At 37.1% G+C, this 19,287-nt stretch overlaps 1 protein-coding gene across 1 annotated transcript in view; it reads right to left on the reverse strand.

The window, feature by feature from the left end:
• SHANK2 (SH3 and multiple ankyrin repeat domains 2) overlaps positions 1–19,287 on the reverse strand; it is a 336,358-nt gene that overhangs the window by 167,373 nt on the left and 149,698 nt on the right.

Below are 19,287 nucleotides of genomic sequence, written 5' to 3' on the forward strand. Positions count from 1 at the left end.
TTAGAGATTTAATGAAATGGACTTCTTTACCCAAAAAGTCATAAAAGTAGAAATTAGTTGGAGGAAAGAAAAGGCCTCATCAGCTTTGTGAAAAGTACAAAACACAAAGGGGAGAAAAATCCTCTAACATATATATATATAGCATACACATAACTTGATTTATAAATAAAATACAATTGAAATGTATATTTACAATGGATATTTGGAAAATCCTGGAGAAGACTTAGTAGGTCAAAGTATTTCCTGTCTTACTTTGTTTCTATTTTTAAAAAATACACTTCTGAATCAATTTGATTTCCCTCTGTTATCACAGCTAATAAATACATTTCCAAAGTAAACTTCTATTGAAATTTTAATACTGGAATTTTAATCAAGCTGTCCTCCTCTAGAAGATGTACTTACTAAAGAGATTTTAGAAAACTAGCAAGTAGGCCTAAATTTTGGCATTTTCCACATCCAGAAGCAACATGAACCACTTGGAATAAGCACCAGCAATTAAAGATGATGAGATCTACTGTCATATACAACTATTTGGAAACAGAATTTAGCTAGAGATTCACTCAGCTCAGCAATTTGTAGCTGCAACTTGGGACACAATCCCAGAATTTGATTTCTTCCCTTCTCAAAAGCAAGACCCTGGACACTGGGAAGCCCCAAATTATGCCTTTGAACATTAAATATTTCAAAGACATTCGCCAAGATAATAGAAGGCGATTTTGTGTTATTTCTGCTCAGTTAAGCACAGCAGTGATAAGGTTTTATCACACTCCAATCTATTTTATAGTTTCACACCGTAAAAACTTGTGTCACTTTCTTACATAATTTTTCTAAAGTGTTCTGTTGCAGTTATTAATTTGCAGAGTTATTTCCCCACTGTACAACATCCTGTATGGCGATTAAGTACCTATTAGTAATGTATATTTTACCTTGGCATTTAGATTGCATATAAAAAGATTAAAGAACCATCAACCACTCTCTTTTCATGTATTTCTAATTCACTGACTATATTTCCAGTAAATTATGTGAACTGATGGAATCTTCCTATGTGTAAAAACAATATTTATTACTAGGGGGCAAGATTATAAAAAATAACACGTAATTATTTCTGTTAGGCCACTATAATACAGACAGTATCTGACACAAACATCTAGCCTCTGAACCTGTGGGAGGCACAAGTCACTCACCCTGAAGAGGGCTTTTTGTATGATATGATTTATTTTTTTAGGGGTATCAACCACAAGTTTAAGGAACTTAAGTAAATATTCCCATAGTGTATACATTTTTCCTTCCCTATTTCCTGTATTCCTTAATGATCTGTAATATCACAACAGTTGCAGGTTTTTTCAATGAGAAACCAGATATTCCTTTCCTTGGTGCCTACTTGTAGCTGAAGAAAATAGGAAATAGCAGATTCTACTCAAGGAGCTGGTAAAATCAGAACTTAAGGGAAAAAAAAGGATGTGTATTTACTCCAAGTGCTTCACAGGGCACAAAAGTTTTCTCTGCTTATCTCTTCCATGATTTATCACCCATGTGCCATCTACATCTGGGTAAAACCAAATAATCCCCAACACATTCCCCCAACACGAAGTATGGAAAACAACTGCAGCAATATGCAGACAGCGGATGAAGAAACCATAGTCCATGTGAATTTTAACTTTTATGCCATCCCCATGGTCTCCCTTTAACACTCATTTCCCTCACGCATCATCCAGAGATCCTTTGGTCTCATTTTCAGTGACCTTGAGACAATATTTGTATTTTTGCCACATTTTTTCCCCATGCTCTACAACTGGCCAAACAAGTTCAGGTCACTGCCAAACCTTCCCAAATGTTGTCAAAATCTCCCTTCAACCCGAGATTCCCACGTGTCCACCAACACCATTTCAACAGCTTAAGCAAGTTATCAGAGCTTTTTACCTCTAACACCCACATGTTCTGTGTTACAAGAAAATAAGCAGCTCCTTTGGCTTTATTTTAAGCTGTCTATTTTATGAGAGAACTTCCACACAGAGGAGGAGTGATTGTAGACTGCTTGAATGGGACTGAGAGTGAAGCAAGCACACAGTGAGATGAAGGCAATCTGAATTATATTTACCATGTTTAGAACTCCTGCTGGTTTATACCAGTAGAGCTTTGGCTTATTTTCTTTTAAATGAATGTGGTTTTGTGTTATTAGTTTTCAAACAGTTTGCACACTGCTGAGGTTACCAATCTATCTTGTAGGTAAGATAAAAAACAGTATCTATTCTCTCCCATAGCAACCAAGACTGAAGCAAAGAGAGGTCTCTCGTGTGTTGATTATGAGGAAACAATTTGTTTGATAGATACTACAGCAACATGGATTCAAATCCATGACAAACCACCTTTGCCACAGGCTGAAAGGGAAGCAGGCAGCAGATACAACATATAAAGGATTTAACTTCTTTGGGAAGAGTGCAAGAGCTGTTCAGCAGCACAGGCCTTTTACTGGAGAGAGAACACTGATTCCTGTTCCAAGGATTATACTATAAAAAATTTAGATGAAAACACTGAGTAATGTGTGAATGAGAGAGCTTCCTTGTGTGTGAAACAAGGAAAAAAAAAAAGAAAAACAAAACAAAAGCTATGGCCACACAGAAAAGATTTTTGGAGAATAAGTCTGCAGGAGGAGCCTAAAGAACTGAACAGAAAGATGGAACAGAAGAGTTAAGGAGAGCTAGAGACAGACAGGAGGCATTGTGCCTTTGGACCAAAGCAGAGAAATGGGAAGAGCTATAGGAGAGCTAGAGACAGACAGGAGGCATTGTGCCTTTGGACCAAAGCAGAGAAATGGGAAGAGCTATAGGAAATAGCAGAATGCCAAGCACTGACCTATTAGAACTATTATAGTCATGTCCAGGAAGAATTTGTCTTCAGAGAAGGGTTAGGAATTAAGCTCAAATATTGAGAAACTAGGAAGGAAAACTATTGAAACTCACCTAATTTTTTTCATTTTTTTAGAACACAGCTCCTCAAATACATTTAGAGGGTTATTATCTCATTTTTACAAAACAGCTCAAGAAAAAAAAATAGAAACCATCAATAGCTACAAGGATTCTAAATAACACATGCAAGATCTATTGACTTCAGATGACATGAAAATGTTTAACAAACACTTTATCGAATTCAAATCCCAGTCCCTTATACTCACACTGTTTCTTCTTTGGCTTAAGAGGACTGCCACCTACTGAGTTACCCTCACCTTCATCTGTTACTGGGAAAGAAATTCACATTACCTTCAAATAATGAGATTTTGGATAACAGCTGTTATTGATACATAAAGATGTAGAAAGGTATCTAAATTTGTATGGATTAGAGTGCTGGACATAATTTTTCTTTGCTGCAGAAGCTGTTTTGGTATTTGGTTCAAAACTATAAAGTTCCTCAGTTGTTATGAGGGCACTTGAGAGACTGGCACAGACAGAGACAGCAAATTAATAATCTTGAATCTGAAACAAGCTGGAGACCCAGAATCTCACCAGTTATACTGCAAAATTCAGGTAGTGCAGCCAGCATGAAAAGCAGAGTGTTCTACCTTTGCAAGCCCTTTCCTCAGCGCCAGTGAGGCAATAAAACTATCTGGCAAAGCAGCCCCAAGCGCTGCCTGCAATAAAAACCACTTTACTCCACAGCACAGCATTTACAGCCACTTGAGATACTTCATCTCTCATTCTGAATTAGAAAAAAATTGATGAGTCAGACCTGAAACATGGAGAAGGAATAAATGATGACTGCTTTTACTCATTCCAAAATATGCCACTGACTGAGGGGAAGGCAACTGCTGTGCAGTCAGTTAGTTCTTAGGGCTTTTACTAGACCAATATGTGTGTGATTGTTCCATAAGTTCTGCGGCTTTGTGATAGTTTTGCTGCAGGTTTTATCAAGAAGTGGTCCTCAGGTCTAAGTGGAATTTCTGATGAGCTGCTGAGAGTCTGGTTATCATCAGTCTACACACACCTTTTGCAACCCTAGGAGAGACAATATGAGTAAGTACTTCCACTCATCCTCTGATTACCAGAGTTTTCTTGCCGTTTTGCTCCACAGAGAGCTGCTCTTGGTGACTGGTTGTTTCAGTTTGAAGTGCTTTGAAGATGTGTTCTTTATCTGGAACATTTCCTAGTGATTGATTATGGTCTCTAAGAAGTGTGGACATAACACATGACAGATTTCTTAGATCTGCATTAATCTATAATATAAAAACATATTTCCATAGATACCACCTTGAAAAGTATTCAAAACTGTTTTCACATTATTATTAGAATTCAAGATAAACTATACTGCTTAGAAAGTGCAGCCCCTGAAATAACAAAACAGAGTAAAATGCTTCCTTCTCCCTGTCTCCTACTGCCCTGACATGTCCTTTCCTAAGTTTTAGGAAAAGACTATATATACTCAAGCAGAAGTAACAGTGAACTGAAATGTGGCTGAATACAAATTAAACATTTGAGATGATTTTCCCCTCAATTCGGTACCCAAAGATGCCATCTAGTGATCATCTGCCAAACACCAGAACTGCTCCCAACAATGCAGGTCAGACAGCATATTACACAGTAACTAGGATTTGCATCTTCCCTTTATTATTCTCTGTGTGTGTGTTTGTGAGAAACAGAAAGGGTAAGTTCTTAATCAGATTATTTTTATTCAAGGACATCTGACATCCCTCAGCACATTTGTCACTTCCTCCATGCTCCAACTACTCCATCCAGAAAGCGGCTTCTGTCTCCCAGAACGTTTTTAGGATAATTGTCTCCGTCTGCATCTACAAACAGATGAACACTGAGACATTTATGGTCTCACGGAATTTCTAAACAGGAAATATCCTATTGGCTTTGCTACCCAAATCCCACATACAAAGCTGAAAGAACCATTTCAGCACCTCCTGTTTCAAAAGAGCATATTTTGTGAAGACTGTAATACTTCAGAAGTTTGGCACTTCCCTTTCCTTCCCTCCTTTAGGAGACTGGGATTGTGTCCTGCTGTGTGGCTAATGCTCAGAATAATAGCATAAAGTGTACTACACAAAAATATTGGAAGCATGCTGATAAATAAAATGAGTTCAGGAAAACAGAATAGCTTCTGCTGAATATTACCAGAATTTTCCTATTTTAAAATACTCCTTTGTTTTGCCATTGGTTTTATACTGATATTGGATAACAGATTTGGCTTCTGATGAACAGGTTAATTCTTACAATGCTCTTTTTCAGATTAATTTTGACTTTACTTGTAAAAAAGTGATCTTTGGATAGCAGGTACAGGAGGGGAGGGGAGCACTGGCTTCAGTAGCTCTCAGAACACAGGCTGGGCTAGTAGGATGCTAATCACAAACAAACAATAAATGTAGAACCAAGTCACATTCAGCTGTCATAGAAAAACTTCACTAGGGATGGCTCTTTGGAAAACGTGAGGAAGGTCATGTTCTATATTCAGTTTGACAGCAAAGAGAAACTCCTGCAAAGTCCTCACACTCTTGATGAAATTGTCTATTAGGAAATATAAGAAAAGCCTTTTGCACAGTATCAGAATAGATCCAGAACACGTATAATTAAAACTATAATACCTGATAGACTTAAAGAACAGTGTTGTTATCATTTCTTTTCATTCCCAGATAAACCCCTTATGGAAAATACGACTACTGACACAGGGATTTACCTTCCTCTGTATAGATACATTATAAAGCACCAGTAAAAAAAAGTACCTGAATGAAAGATAATTAAAATAACAAACAAAACACCAACAAGAACCGCAGTGTTCTTTGGGTAACAGTTGTAAGGGCTGATATGAAAGGGCTCGGGAGAAAGAAGCACCTTCTCAAGCCCATTTTTTTGGAATAAGCACAATGGTGACCTTATGTGGAGCCCAAATTTAAACAAGGGGCACAGAGGAGTTGTACACACACACAAAGCATCCAGAAATTAAATCAGAGAATGAAATTCAAGCTTTTATTGTATCTTCTTAAAATTCTGCTGCTGTAGGTAAAGGTAATTGATTTTCTGCAAGGAAAAGATGCAATCAACACATTGAGAATGTAGGAAGGCTTTTGAATATTGATATCCCAGATAGAGATACCAGAACAGTCAGAGTTATTGAGAAATAAGTTCCTAAACAGATGCTTCACATTTTAGTATATTAATGGAATTAATTGATTTTTGCAATACAATATTTTAACTTCATAGAATCATATAATCAACCGGGTTGGAAAAGACCTCCAAGATCATCAAGTCCAGCCCTTTATCCAACCCTGCCATGGTTACCAGACCATGGCACTGATGCCACATCCAGTCTCATCTTAAAATCCTCCAGGGACAGTGGGAGCCTTGATTTAAACATTGTCATTGCATCATTAAATATGCTTGTCGAATGCATACAATAACAATTCAAAGTATGTTCCTGTTTCTGAGATGTTGAAAAATGTTGAGCGTTAGGACATACATTATGTATGTCTGTAAGATAGCCTATAGTGTATTCTTTTCCTTTTTGTACTTTAGAACAGTTCACCAAGAAAATTAGGGGAGAAACCCCCAAAAATTTCTCAATTTTGAGTCCTGATGAAGAACAAGGAAGAGAAAAATCAACATAAATCATTGGTGCATTCATATTCACCTAAAAGTAAGTTTGACCATACAAGCAAAATTGCAAAGTCGCTAGTAAAACCTGATTTAGGGCATCAAAAACAAGTGGTAAAGTATATATGGTATGTACATGTTTCATAGGAGGGAAAATCACAATGTTATATTGTGCAGGTTTAGAAAAAACTTTTAAGATGTATCTTTGTAAGCTAAAGTCTTTCCTTAAAAACAAACAACTTTAACAGTAGCATACATTCAAAATTAAAGCCTTAAAAATATCTTTTATTAAAAATGATACAATCTTTAAGTGTCCTAATGTTTAGTATCAGCCATATTCCAAGAAAAATGCTGTTTAGCTCCAGAAAAATCAGTTTTCAGAAAATATAAATCTCTTACATTTGTGAATAGCAATAATGTTAAATCATAACAATTCATACATGTTTGCAAAAACATTAAAGCTACTCTTTCATGTTTCAGGGGGTGGGGTGAAGTGGGTTTCTCATTTTCATGCTCCTTTAAAGGACATATTTGCAACTTTTGCCTTAAAGCTTGAGTATAAGAGGCTACTTGGGCAAAATTAATTTCAGCTCAAGGCATAAAGTTAGAATGGATTAAAACAATTTTAAATCAGAATGACAGGCATTAGGGCAATTTAAATTCACACCTGCAGTTCAAGCTACTTTTCATGATACAATGTTTTTGTGCTCAAATATTCTTTGTTATTCTAGTCTGTGTCTTCCAAGACGAAGCCAAATCTGGGTGAGGACAGGGCTGGATGTGGGCATGCCAGACTGGGAATTAAGTAATATTCAGGCAATAATAATTTCAAGTTTATTTATTTTCATTAAAAACTATTAGTTGTTTAACAGGCTATTGTGGTTAGATGCTTTCTCTGGGCTTTGAAATGGTAGCTGAAAGTCAAACCCTAAATCTACCACTTAGTGACAGGTTGCATCAGCCAGAGCCTGTATTATAAGAGGTTTTTCTAGGGTTAATCTGCAAGTTCTGGTTTAAAAACCAAAGCAACCGCTGCTCTCCCAAATGCTTCCCAAAACAAGACTCCAGCAATCAGGGATAAATGGCATTTTAAGCCATTTCAGTATCCAAGTAATCTGTTTGACCTATCTAAAACATGAGGATTATTAAGGGAAAATCCTTGTCAGGGGTGAATCTTCTTAGAAAGCTCAGATCCTCTTCCCTGTGTGCATGAGACTACCTGTGATACCACCAGTGACTATTTTCTTTCTATTCTCCCAACATCTTGGCCACAGAATTGATGGGAGCAGCCTGTTGCACACAGGAGGCTGAGACATTAACTCATCAGGGAGTTTTAAACTGGAGCTCAAATATGCTGCCTTCTGTAAGGGAAATTTCATTGAGTTAACTCAAAGCAAATAGTGGTAGAATGAAAAAAGTAAAAAAAAAAAAGTCTAGATGTAGCTTTCCATAAAAATTACTGGCACAGTTGCTGTGACACAGTTTACTGAGCTGACGGTTAATCTTGCACCACTGTTGATACAACTTGTGCATTAAGCAAGGCTGGAGTAAATGTGTGAAGCAAACAAGTACTTCTCCCTCAGAGCAGTCCCCAGAACTGTGTAATGCATCAAAAAACCCTCATTACATTACCAAAAATCAGATTTTTGTGCATGTCTGCCCTGTTCCTCCTGTATATTCTTACCTTGAATACACAGAACTGTCTGGAATTTTAGAGAGTGCAAGTTTCCTCCTTTGCCCTCTCCAAATCCATGTGACAGTGACACAGGAAGGAAGAGACCTAGACACAGAGTCACTGGTAGGAGAGAGCTCAGCCTAATTTAACCTAGGAAGGTGTTAGTCCCAGATATTCCCTGGTGCACCAGACAGCAGTGGCTGTGGATTCAATAGGAATGCAAATGGACCTGACAACTGAACCAGGAAAACACTTTCCAGAGATACACTTTTAGAGCAAAAACTCCGTAATTCCTCGTATCTTCCCAAAGGAGGATGGTGCCACCGCAAGATGACAGCCTGTCCTCAGCTGCATTTCTGTTTGCATCTGCACTGCCCTGGAGCCCCTTCCCGCTCACATCTCCATCCATGCTGAATTAGTGCTTTCGGCTCCATACAAACGGCCCCAGCCACTGCCAAAACAAGGATAAGGGCACATTTCTTCCCTTACTTCCCCTCTTCCCACTTGTCTTTGGAAGCGCCTTTCTTTCTTTGGAGAGGGGTCTTGCCGTCAGTCGAGGCCCATGACCCCAACCCCTCACAGCCCCCAGGACACTGTGCCACCGCTCCACCCTCCAGGGCACTGGCTGCACCTCCACTTCCTCCACCACCCCCACGTCCCTCTTCCAAGGCTCCCAGCCCACAGGTTCATCACTTCGTTTTTGTCCAAACATTCCTCCAGGCACCCTAGGAAGAGGGAAGCTGGAGCAATAGCCTGGATTCCTGTGAGGTGGCAGACAACAAAACAACCTCCCCCCCACACGTCTCCCTCTGCATCTCAGGATTCCATTAGCACAAGTCCTCACCATGCCATGGGTCTGTTGATCCTCTACATCCTTCAGCTTTCCACTTCATTTATCAAGCACTAGAGTCCATTCCCAAACAAATAAATATGGTTTGATGCTTCCACAGGAAAGCATACGTGTGTGTTTTCCCCTTGGTATAACCTATAGGGAGATTATAGGGAGATTATCACTAAAAGGAGAGCAAAGCCCCACAATCTCAGGTGTCATTGGAACCTTTTTTTCTTTTGAAGCATCAGTTTTGAGCCCAAAGGCAGTTAACAGATCATAATTTTTTTAAAAAGTAAAAATCTACACATCACACAATCTGGAGATGCAAATATTACATATATCTTTATATATATAACTCTCTGTAGCTATCTATCTATATATACACACATATACAAAAAACATGATTAAAAAGTGGCAGCAGATGAAGAGAAACTATACTTTTTCATATTCAGCTTTTCTGTCCTCATAAAGCTTCAACAAAACAACTAGAAAGCCAGAACACAAACCACAAACATTGTTTTTTAGAATAAAAAAGTCCCGTGAATCAAGAGTAAAAATACTAGGAAAATTTGTCTACAGGTTCCTTTACAATTAGACAGTATTTTTCAGGATGTCTTTTCCAGTTTGTCTCTCATAAATAACGTGACAACTTGAAATTCATCAAGAACTTTGGGAGAATCCCAAAACTATACGTGCTTAATGACACCCTAACTAGTTTTTCAATATTGTTTTCATGTAATACAATCTAAGAAACTGGATACTGTTTTTAAAGGAAAATTCTTAATACCTTTTGATTCTAATGTAGCTTTTACATGTTGCCTTATTTGTTACCCAGGTCAATCTAGAAGAAAGATAATCAACTATTTATTGATTATTTTAAAAGATTCAGTGGTATATCAGACCAAACCAGCAGGAAGATTGTCACACTGGAATCATTAGTTAATAAGTGATATTTTTCCTTTTTTGTTTAGACATATCTACATTAGGCCTCAATTTTACAGAAAAGTCAGGTTTGGTGCAGTTTTTAAAAAAACACTAATATGATAAATTTATTACCTAATGGATCAGAACAGATTTGCAAGAACTTTCTTAAGCATTTGGCTGATGCTTTAAAACCCATTACCTTAAGCATTTCCACTTAAACGTTCAATGTTATGTACAAATTGCAACATCCTCCAAAATAAGGTCAGGACTTTAAGAAATTCTAAAGGTTTATTTTTGAAGAATATTTATAACATATTTCAATTTTCCACATCTATCTACATGGTGAAACCTCACTGAACCCAGTTCAGCTACTACAGTGTAGCTCATATAAGTTATTAAAGTTCATCTTTACTATTTTATATTTTCAGAACTGAATGCCAAAATTTCTATCAAAATTAATACTTAAAAATATCTTGTTAGAGAGGAGCTTCTAATTAAATAATCAGTATCACCTGCACTTATTAGATAGCTAATAAGATATATGCTAATAACTCCTGGTTAATGAGGAAAAGAAATTCAGTAACATTTAACAGTTCTCTTTCCATACAAAGCATGATTAAACACAAATTTAGTTTCAAGGTTACTCAGAGTTTAGACACGTCAGTATTTTAGAAACAATTTACATAGTGTTTTACACGCAAACCTAAAAATAATATATTTTTTTTTCACAGGTTAGTAGCACTAATAAACATACAGTTAAATACACACACGAAGCCAAAGGGAAGCTGGTACATTGAAATTTGTAGAACTAACAGCACTTGCAGCCACCTCAGCTATTTTGCTTCCCAAGTGTGTTTTTCCTTACTTATCAGGCATATAAACACTTCCCACCCCAAGCTACTCAGAGTCATGCAGCCCTTGTGGCAAGGTCTGGGACTGTGTGTACATGTACTACGAGGAGTCTGTCTTTTTTAGCAAAATTGCAATATGTTTTGGAGGAGTGGGGACCTGAGGACACCCACTCCTAAGAATAGCACCTCTACACTGTGAAAGCATCCTCAGAAGAGATCATCCAGAGAGAAAATGTGCACTAGGCTGTGCAGCAGGAATGGCATTATCCCACTGCTGGACTACCTCAAAACTGAGAAACAATAAAAAATGGGCATTACCTACTTTTTAACTGCAGAGCACTCATTCCCACCTTCCTATTTTTCTACAGACTCTACTGTTTTCCCCATTAAACAAAACATTTGCAAGAAAATAAAAATCTTCCTCTTCCATCTGTCCATCTGCTGCCCAGAGTACAGGTTAATTCCTCAGCTGCATACACCATGAAAATGGTGATTCATTTATAATCAAAGACTTAAAACAAATGAGTAAGAGTAATACAAAGATTTCAAGTGTCCATTTGAAAGCAAACTACACCCTTAAAATTTATTTTCTAAAAATGGAACAAAAATGAGAAAAGAACAAGCAAAACTTCATCTGATTTACCATTTTTCCTAACTAATTAGCAATTAAGAATTTTAATTTCCTTCAACTGCCTTGCAGTGCACCCTGCAAATACATCATGCCCTGGCAAAACTCCTCCATCTAACTTAGCATTGGGCACTGCTACATTTCTAGAAGATTTTTAATTTTATTTTCTTACTTGTGTAAGCAAATAAAAACAGGAAAAAAATAGAAAGAATATGTGATTTTGTATCCTGTGATAATGATGTCTGGATGGCTAGTAAGTGGTTCAAAATGGGTAAATAATTATAAAGCTTACATGTGTTGTGTCATAGGTTAAGAGCAGAAAAGGGGGGTCAGTGGTCTTCCATTTTTCCAAGAAAAGAGAAAAGCTCAGGAGAAGAAACTGAGAAAAACCTGAGCTGTGTGGTGGTCATGGGAACACAGAGAGGAAGAACCAGAACTGCGCCAGAGCTACAGATTATTAAAAATAAATTAATCCTTCTTTCACAGCCCTATATTGGACTATCTAAAGAGACAGAGTTTCAGTGTTTCAAATTAGACTAGATATTGAGATGATCAACAAAGATCCACAGCATCACAAGCCCCCTTTTCAGCCAAAGGAGTTCCTTAACTCCAGACTCACTGTTTCACGTTTTAGCCGGATTTTCCTTCTGTCTATGAACAGTTAACAGCCCATAGCTGGGATCACACCAGTACTTACCAGTAAACAGAGAAACTTGCAGGATTAAATTTCTCTTCCAATTTTCTCTTGCTCCTCTCCTCTGATTTTCTCCACGTTTTTCTTCCTGCAGCACTAATCAGTACCCTTATCTTTAATTTGCCCTTCTCTTTTCTAGGGCAAGATAGCATTTATATTATACTTGCAACATCCTCTGATTTTTAAAAATAAACGAATCATTGTTTTTTTCTCACAGTCTTTTATTTACTGCATGTAACTGTATCCTATATTTGGATGATAATATCTTAGCAAAATAGATCTATGATTTTCATGAAAGAGCCTTGGACTTTCCTAACTATTTCCCCTCAGCCGGTGGCCTAAGGTCTCAAACTCTTATATAATATCAACGCAAAGGATAGGTTTTGCCTTGGTAAATGAAAGAAAAATTATAATCTACAGGGATTTACAGTCAGGAATAGAACTATTTTGTTTCTCTTTAAGTGTTGATTAACAAATGCTAATATAACAAAAAAACCCAGCTTTTTAACTTTCCTGAAAGACAAAATATTTATAATAGAAACAGTGGCTACAGTGCAAAATTTTGATTCTTAAGTTTCTTAAGTTTCTTTTCTTCAGAAATCTTTTATCATGAAGTTTAATCCTGAAGGCAAATAAAAAAAGATGATGAAGACTCCTATTCTTTCTTCTGCTTTGATTTGTTAAATTTGAATAGCAAAGGATTGAGTTGCATCCCTAAATCCATGGGGTGAGCTCCATGTTTACAGAACAGCCTTAGAATCTACCAACATTTCTTTTCATAAACCATAATGTTCTCCCTGTCAGTCCAAAGTGCAGCCACACAAAGCTTTGTGCCATGACAACTCCAGAGCACAAATAGGGAGAGGAGAAAAAAAATTGCAACTGGCAAAGAAAACACTGTTGAACAAAAAATTTACACCCAAAAAAAGTTTTCTATCTCCTGCAGTTTATTACTCCACGCAATTGTGTTGAAGAGTGGAAGTGCTTTTCCTAACTCATATGATCCAACACTTTAACTACTCAGCTTTAGAGTGGTGCAGCTTTTAGAGACTTCTTGTTAACTTTTGCTCCACAAACTGATTTTTTAAGGAACTTTTAGATAAATGAGACAAAGACAAGTTATATTTCATTTCCTTAAACTACTAATATGTTGCACAGGGTATCCAATATAATTACTTTTATGTTTTAAATGTCCCTCTGGACAGTGTTAAACTAATTTTTGATACATGCAAAAAATAACTGTACACATGAACTAGAGACTCTGTAGCTTCATGTGATTGTTGCATAATTATATTTGAACTTTTGGCTACCAAAAAAAAATCCAAACCAATACATTGAAGTCCTTTTGCTTGTAAATAATCCACAAAATTATCTTGACTTTTGCAGCCATGTTTCATGTTTGTGAATATAAATTTGTGAATATATGTTTGACTGAATTGAGGGTTAAGAAAGTTCATTGACATTTTCCTCTTTAAATTAGAAAGCAAAACCAAAGTTTCAAGCTCAGTTACAAAAACAAACATGCTTTTGTAAATAAAGTAACCAAGCTTCATCACTGTTTAAAATTCACTTTATTTGGTGAGTTCAGAATTAGAAACCTTTACTCAAGTCTGTCTATTTTACCTGAAGACAAATCTTCTACTTCTGACTTGAAAAATAAGAGCACCAGTACTGATGTAATAGTCTTTCACGCAGCTAAATAAACACTGGGACACTGAAAGTCAGAGCAAGCAGAGCCCTGGCTCAGAGAGTTTCAAAGCTCAGTGCTGGAGGCACAACCCTTAAAACCATCACCACAATCTGCTGCAGCCACACTGAGCAGCCCCTTCTGACAGTGGCAGATATCTAAAAACAAGGCATCTGGAGACACAAAGCAGCAGAAACGGCAGGGAAGGAGAGGGGGTGAGACCCCTCATAGAAAAAGGTCTCTCTGAAAGCTCTGTGACCATATTGAAGTCCACCTGAGTTACTGGCCAGGTCTGGGGCTTCCTACCTAGAGCTGATTGAGGCCAAGATGAAATTTCAGAGGGAAAATTATCTTCATTTAGAGAAATTACACTTTAAAACCCTAAACTTGCTAGTCTGGGTTAACAGTTCACCAGGCAAGGTGAGACCCCAGATTTTCCCTTCGATACTGATGTGATAATAAAATTAGTTGAGCTTTCTAGCAAGGGAGGGATTTCATTTGCATGGCACTACAGAATAAAATCATTAAGTGATATGTAATGTAATAACTCATTGGGATTTTTAATGAATCAAATTAATACACTGGCTTTCATGCTGCTTTTACTACAATCAGTCACTGGCATCAAGTAGCACAACCTGGTCTAGTGGAAGGTGTCCCTGCCCAGATGATCTGTAAGGTTCCTTCGAATCCAAACCATTTTAAGATTTTATGATTATCAAGTCATTTTCTCACCATCAGGTATTGGCAGATCTTTTAGCAAGCTGGAAAAAGCCCCTTTCCATTCTCTTTTGCAGCAGACAGGTAAGGAAGCAAAAGGCAGTGCCATAATTTAAGAACAGAATATTGATTATCTGACAGCTGCTCTATCTAGGTGATCATTTTCCTGATCACCTCCAGCACTGCCATTACTGTAAGTAGATGCTCTATCATATTCCTTAAATTAATAAGAATTTGATCTCAAATAACTGGGGAGTGCTTCAAAGAGTTTTCAGCCTCTGTTGTCAGGTTTTTTATCTGAGCCGTTAAAAATCAGAAGGGAAAAAAACCCCAATGTGTCATTTAGTACAGAAGAAAAAGATGACTTATCAACACTTTTGGAAAATAGATCTAAGGCTTGCCTTGCTTTTTGTCAGCCATTTTAAGGAAATGCTTTTAAAAGTGCTAAATGAAATTATTTTAATGAAAAATGGCATTTTATTTAATCCTGATAGATACCTGGAATGATTTTACCAGAAGTTGTGTTCTGATATAAATAATATTTGCACAGGTGAATCAGAGAATCCTGACAAAACAGAATTTCAGGAAGAAAATGGATGCAAAATAAAAAAGTCTAATACCTATGGCTACTGTCATTTAAGGTATTTAGAGAAAGAACAAAGATCAAGTATAGTTGATCATAGCTTCATAAGATATTAATAACTATCTCTAATTAAAAAAACCCCAACTATCAGTATAAGGAAGAGATATTAATATTAAAATATATATTCTTTATCAAATTTGAAATGCTCCAAAATTCCAGAAGGTGAGAGGTAAGGTGTTTTGCCTACTAGGAATCACTGAGATCTGCCAAATTTGTTAAAATTCAAATAATTGGACCCAGATTTGGATGGCCGGCAAAAACCCCATGTTATATGTGTATTTTCCACAAGAACAATTAGGAATCAAAAATTAAGTATTATCTCTAGATTTTTAGCAGATTGTCTAACAGGGCTGCTCAAATTCTGCCACAAGATGAAGTATTCTCTCTCAAAACAATAATTGGACTTAAATTCCCCAGGAGACTTTATCACTATAAATAATTCACTTTATAACTTTAACTTTGTCATACTTCTAAAGTAATTTGTGACATGAGACATTTTTTATGTCAACATATTTCCTTTAAAATGTTAGATGGACTATGATTTTGAACAGAAAATGTGAACACATCACTGGAAGGCACTAACATAGTATGTCCATTCTTTTTGAGACATTCCTCAGAGTTTGTGCTTCTTTTATCCTCTATGGTTTGACAGATAATTTCTTGAGGAAAAAAGAGTCAGAAAAGGAAAAACACGACACCTGCACATCCGATTTCACACCTCAGCAATCCCTGATGCACCGGAAATGTTGAGTTTCCTAACATGTAACTTCCATTTTATATTGCTGAGTAATTTATTTTTAGCCTATTTTAATGCTGGAGAGAATTGTGCTGCTCCTTTGCAGCTGATTAGAGTTATTCCTAAGTGACTCTTGGCAGGCATGGAAATTAGAGTGAAAGAGATGAAGTACATGTCAGCTGAGGAGCCAGATAGTAAAATATTATGAATTAAAAATTACTTATTCAGAGATAAGGATGCAGACAGGCTTACATCCTCTACAAGCTCTAGACCTAGGTTTGCTTTATGTTTTTTTTCTTTTGAATAATTTTTTTATGTTTTGGCTTTGTGCTGTTCTTAAAATTTGGATAAATAATGAAAGTATTACTGTAGAATCCTTTTTTTTTTTTACTTTTTCTTCAAACTAGACTCATATCATTAGCAAATGAAAGTCACTGTCATTTGAGAAATGAGTTGGCAGACTCAGTGTTTCATTTCTAACAAATACTCCTACCGTAGTAAGAAAATACTACTGCATCTTGATCATAATGGAAGGCCTTTCAGGGCACAACAAGCATCAGCAGGTTATGTAGGAAAATAACTCCATCCCATAGCCAACCTGCAGATAAAAACAGCTCTCCAGTTACCTCTGCCTCCAAATTCCCGTTATTATTGAGGGATGATTCATTTCCAAGCCTTTGCCCAAACTGCTGTTTATCATTACTGAGAACAAAAATGCTTTGCGCGGCAAAGCTAAAATGCAGAAACTCGCTGAGGTTCATTCTTTGAATTTCCATCACTTGAGACAAAAAGTGGAGTTGATTTACATCCTCAGCTACAGGGAGTTGTCAGAATTAGTTGAATATTACTGCACCAAGCTCCTGTGTCAGCTGGGTTCTGTGGGTTGGCTTGCCAGCACCTCAGACCTCTGCACTGATTTTTTTTGTTCCACTATAAAGCAGCTTTCCAACAGTCTGATGGAAGGGAATGCAAAAATATGGTATATGCCCTATTCCTGATCTTTCTAAACCATAAATCAGAGCACAGAATATCTTTATGGATATGCTGTGGTTTGTCACTTACCACCTCTTATGCTGAGGTTTGTCACTTACCTCCTTTTTTTTAATGACAAATTTGTAGTTGGTTGTGTAAAATATAGAAACAAGGCAGAAAAGAGTATTTCAGAGGTGTGGAAAGCATCCTTCAAGGCAGTAAGACTTTCTGAATACCTGTCAGTTTGGGCTCCGGGTACCAGGATTTGTTAGCTGGACAATGTTCCTCCAGCAGGTGTGGATAAACTTCCCTAAACACATCAGCGTGACTGCAGATCCCAGATTTAAGACCCTGACTGGGATTACAAAGACATAACATTATGAAGGCATAATATTAATCTCTTGAGTTTTCAATCCATTTGAAATGCCTGACTTTGTATCTACATCACAGCACACTTTTTCAATGATAACCTCACCTACATGTGAGGCAATCTTGCCCTTTCAATTTGATTTTAAACTGGGTTTATATTCTTTTTGCTATGTTAAGTCCAGCACTGTTGAGTCAGAACATATTTCCAAGCTATCAGACTTCTTCACTCTTTACACGAGAATGTTTGTGATTACCTTTCCCAAATATAAATTCCTTTTATACTTTCTCCATTTAGTCCTTCCAGCTGTGGTAATATTTTGTCTTTAACTGCTGCTGTTCACACCAAACACTTTAAGCTGCACAATAATTTTGTCACAAGTACACAAGCATCTTCTATTCAAGGTGAAACTATGTGGAAGGAACATTTATCAAAACTTATTATCAAAAACCTTGAGGTGCTCATCTGGTCAGGCTCTTCTGCCTTGTTGAAACCTTCTTCCTTCTAGTGGTTTTCAAAGTTGTTTAGTTTATAGAATTTTTCAGAGTTCTAATATTTTCCACAATGCTTCTATCCATTCTTATAGTTGTCTTTCTAGTTAAAAACTACCCAGAACTAATCCTAACAAATGAGGAAGAAGTTGTTTAAAGAAGATTTTGTTGCTTTGGATCATTTCTAGAAGGTATCATTCCTCTAAAGGGAAGAGGCTGGATGGAAAGATCTTTTGCTTTCTCTTTTTCCTCTTCCACTGCTGAACCTAACACAGAGTCAGAGAATCGATTGTATGTGATTAAGCAGTGGGTTTAAATCTATTATGTCCAGATAGCAAATTTGGTAAACCAAGACTCCTGTACTGCTAGGAGAGCTACAAATCACAAATTCCAGATTTACAGGAGCTCTGGAACTAACAGGACTTCCAGACATTCCACTTCCATTCCACACTGGCATGCAATGGGGTGCGCACACACACACACACACAGAGGCCATATTTCTGTGGGATGCTCTGGTGTTTATCTGCCTCATGGAGTACACTCAGGAATGACACTGCTTTGGAATATACCTACCACATCACTACCCTGAGACGTTTAAAAATGCAGAAAAAAAAGAACACCAAAATTTAATTTTCTAGCCCCCATCCTTCCTATGAAAGATGAAACAGCCCATTTGGCATTAACAATCAACTACATAAGAGCGTAAATTGAGGAAAATATGTGTTTTAGAAATTCAAGCAGCTGAAATACGTCCATAGGGGCCACATCCAAGGCTGCAACTCTTGTGCTCTGGTCTGTAACCATCCATCCTGTTTCACTGTTTGTCCCTGTCACATCCTGTGTCCCTGGCCCAACTTCCTCTCAAGCCAGCTATTCTTCTCCGAAACGGTACACAGATATATTTCATGGAGTAAAAATATTTGTGACTGTTCCAAAAGGCAGTATGGAGAAAGCAGCTTTGACATGGCAAGGGGAAGAAAACCTGCAGATCCAACATGTGCCAAGCCCCTTGTCCACAGAGGAAAAAGCAGCTCCCAGTTGTCAGTACAGATGTCAGCTCTGAAATTCCTAGTAAAGCAACTTTCTTTCTTTCAGGAACACAAATCAATATTCTAGCAGCTTGGCTGACTAGATTGCCTGGGAAGGTGCTGTGCTAATTATAAAAGGGGGATGGTGGAAATGAGGAATAAATCTGTTTTTATTGAATGGTGTTAAAAACTCAGAATGTGGAACACAGAAAATTCTGTACTTCAGAAATCGTGTAGCAAAAGATGCATTTTATTTATACAGTTTGGCCTTGTTTGGTAAATCCTGGAATCTAGAGGGAATGCTGGATAAGGAATACTGCAATTTCTGCTTATAACATCTGTGTATAGCTACATATGTAAAAAGAAATGGCCAAGGCAACTATGGCATTACTGGATAATCCATGATTATATTTTCAAGTTGTTGGAAACTCAGGAGTAAGCGACACCAAACATTTAAG

This window comes from Chiroxiphia lanceolata, chromosome 6, assembly GCF_009829145.1.
Source record: "Chiroxiphia lanceolata isolate bChiLan1 chromosome 6, bChiLan1.pri, whole genome shotgun sequence".
Taxonomy (NCBI): Eukaryota; Metazoa; Chordata; class Aves; order Passeriformes; family Pipridae; genus Chiroxiphia; species Chiroxiphia lanceolata.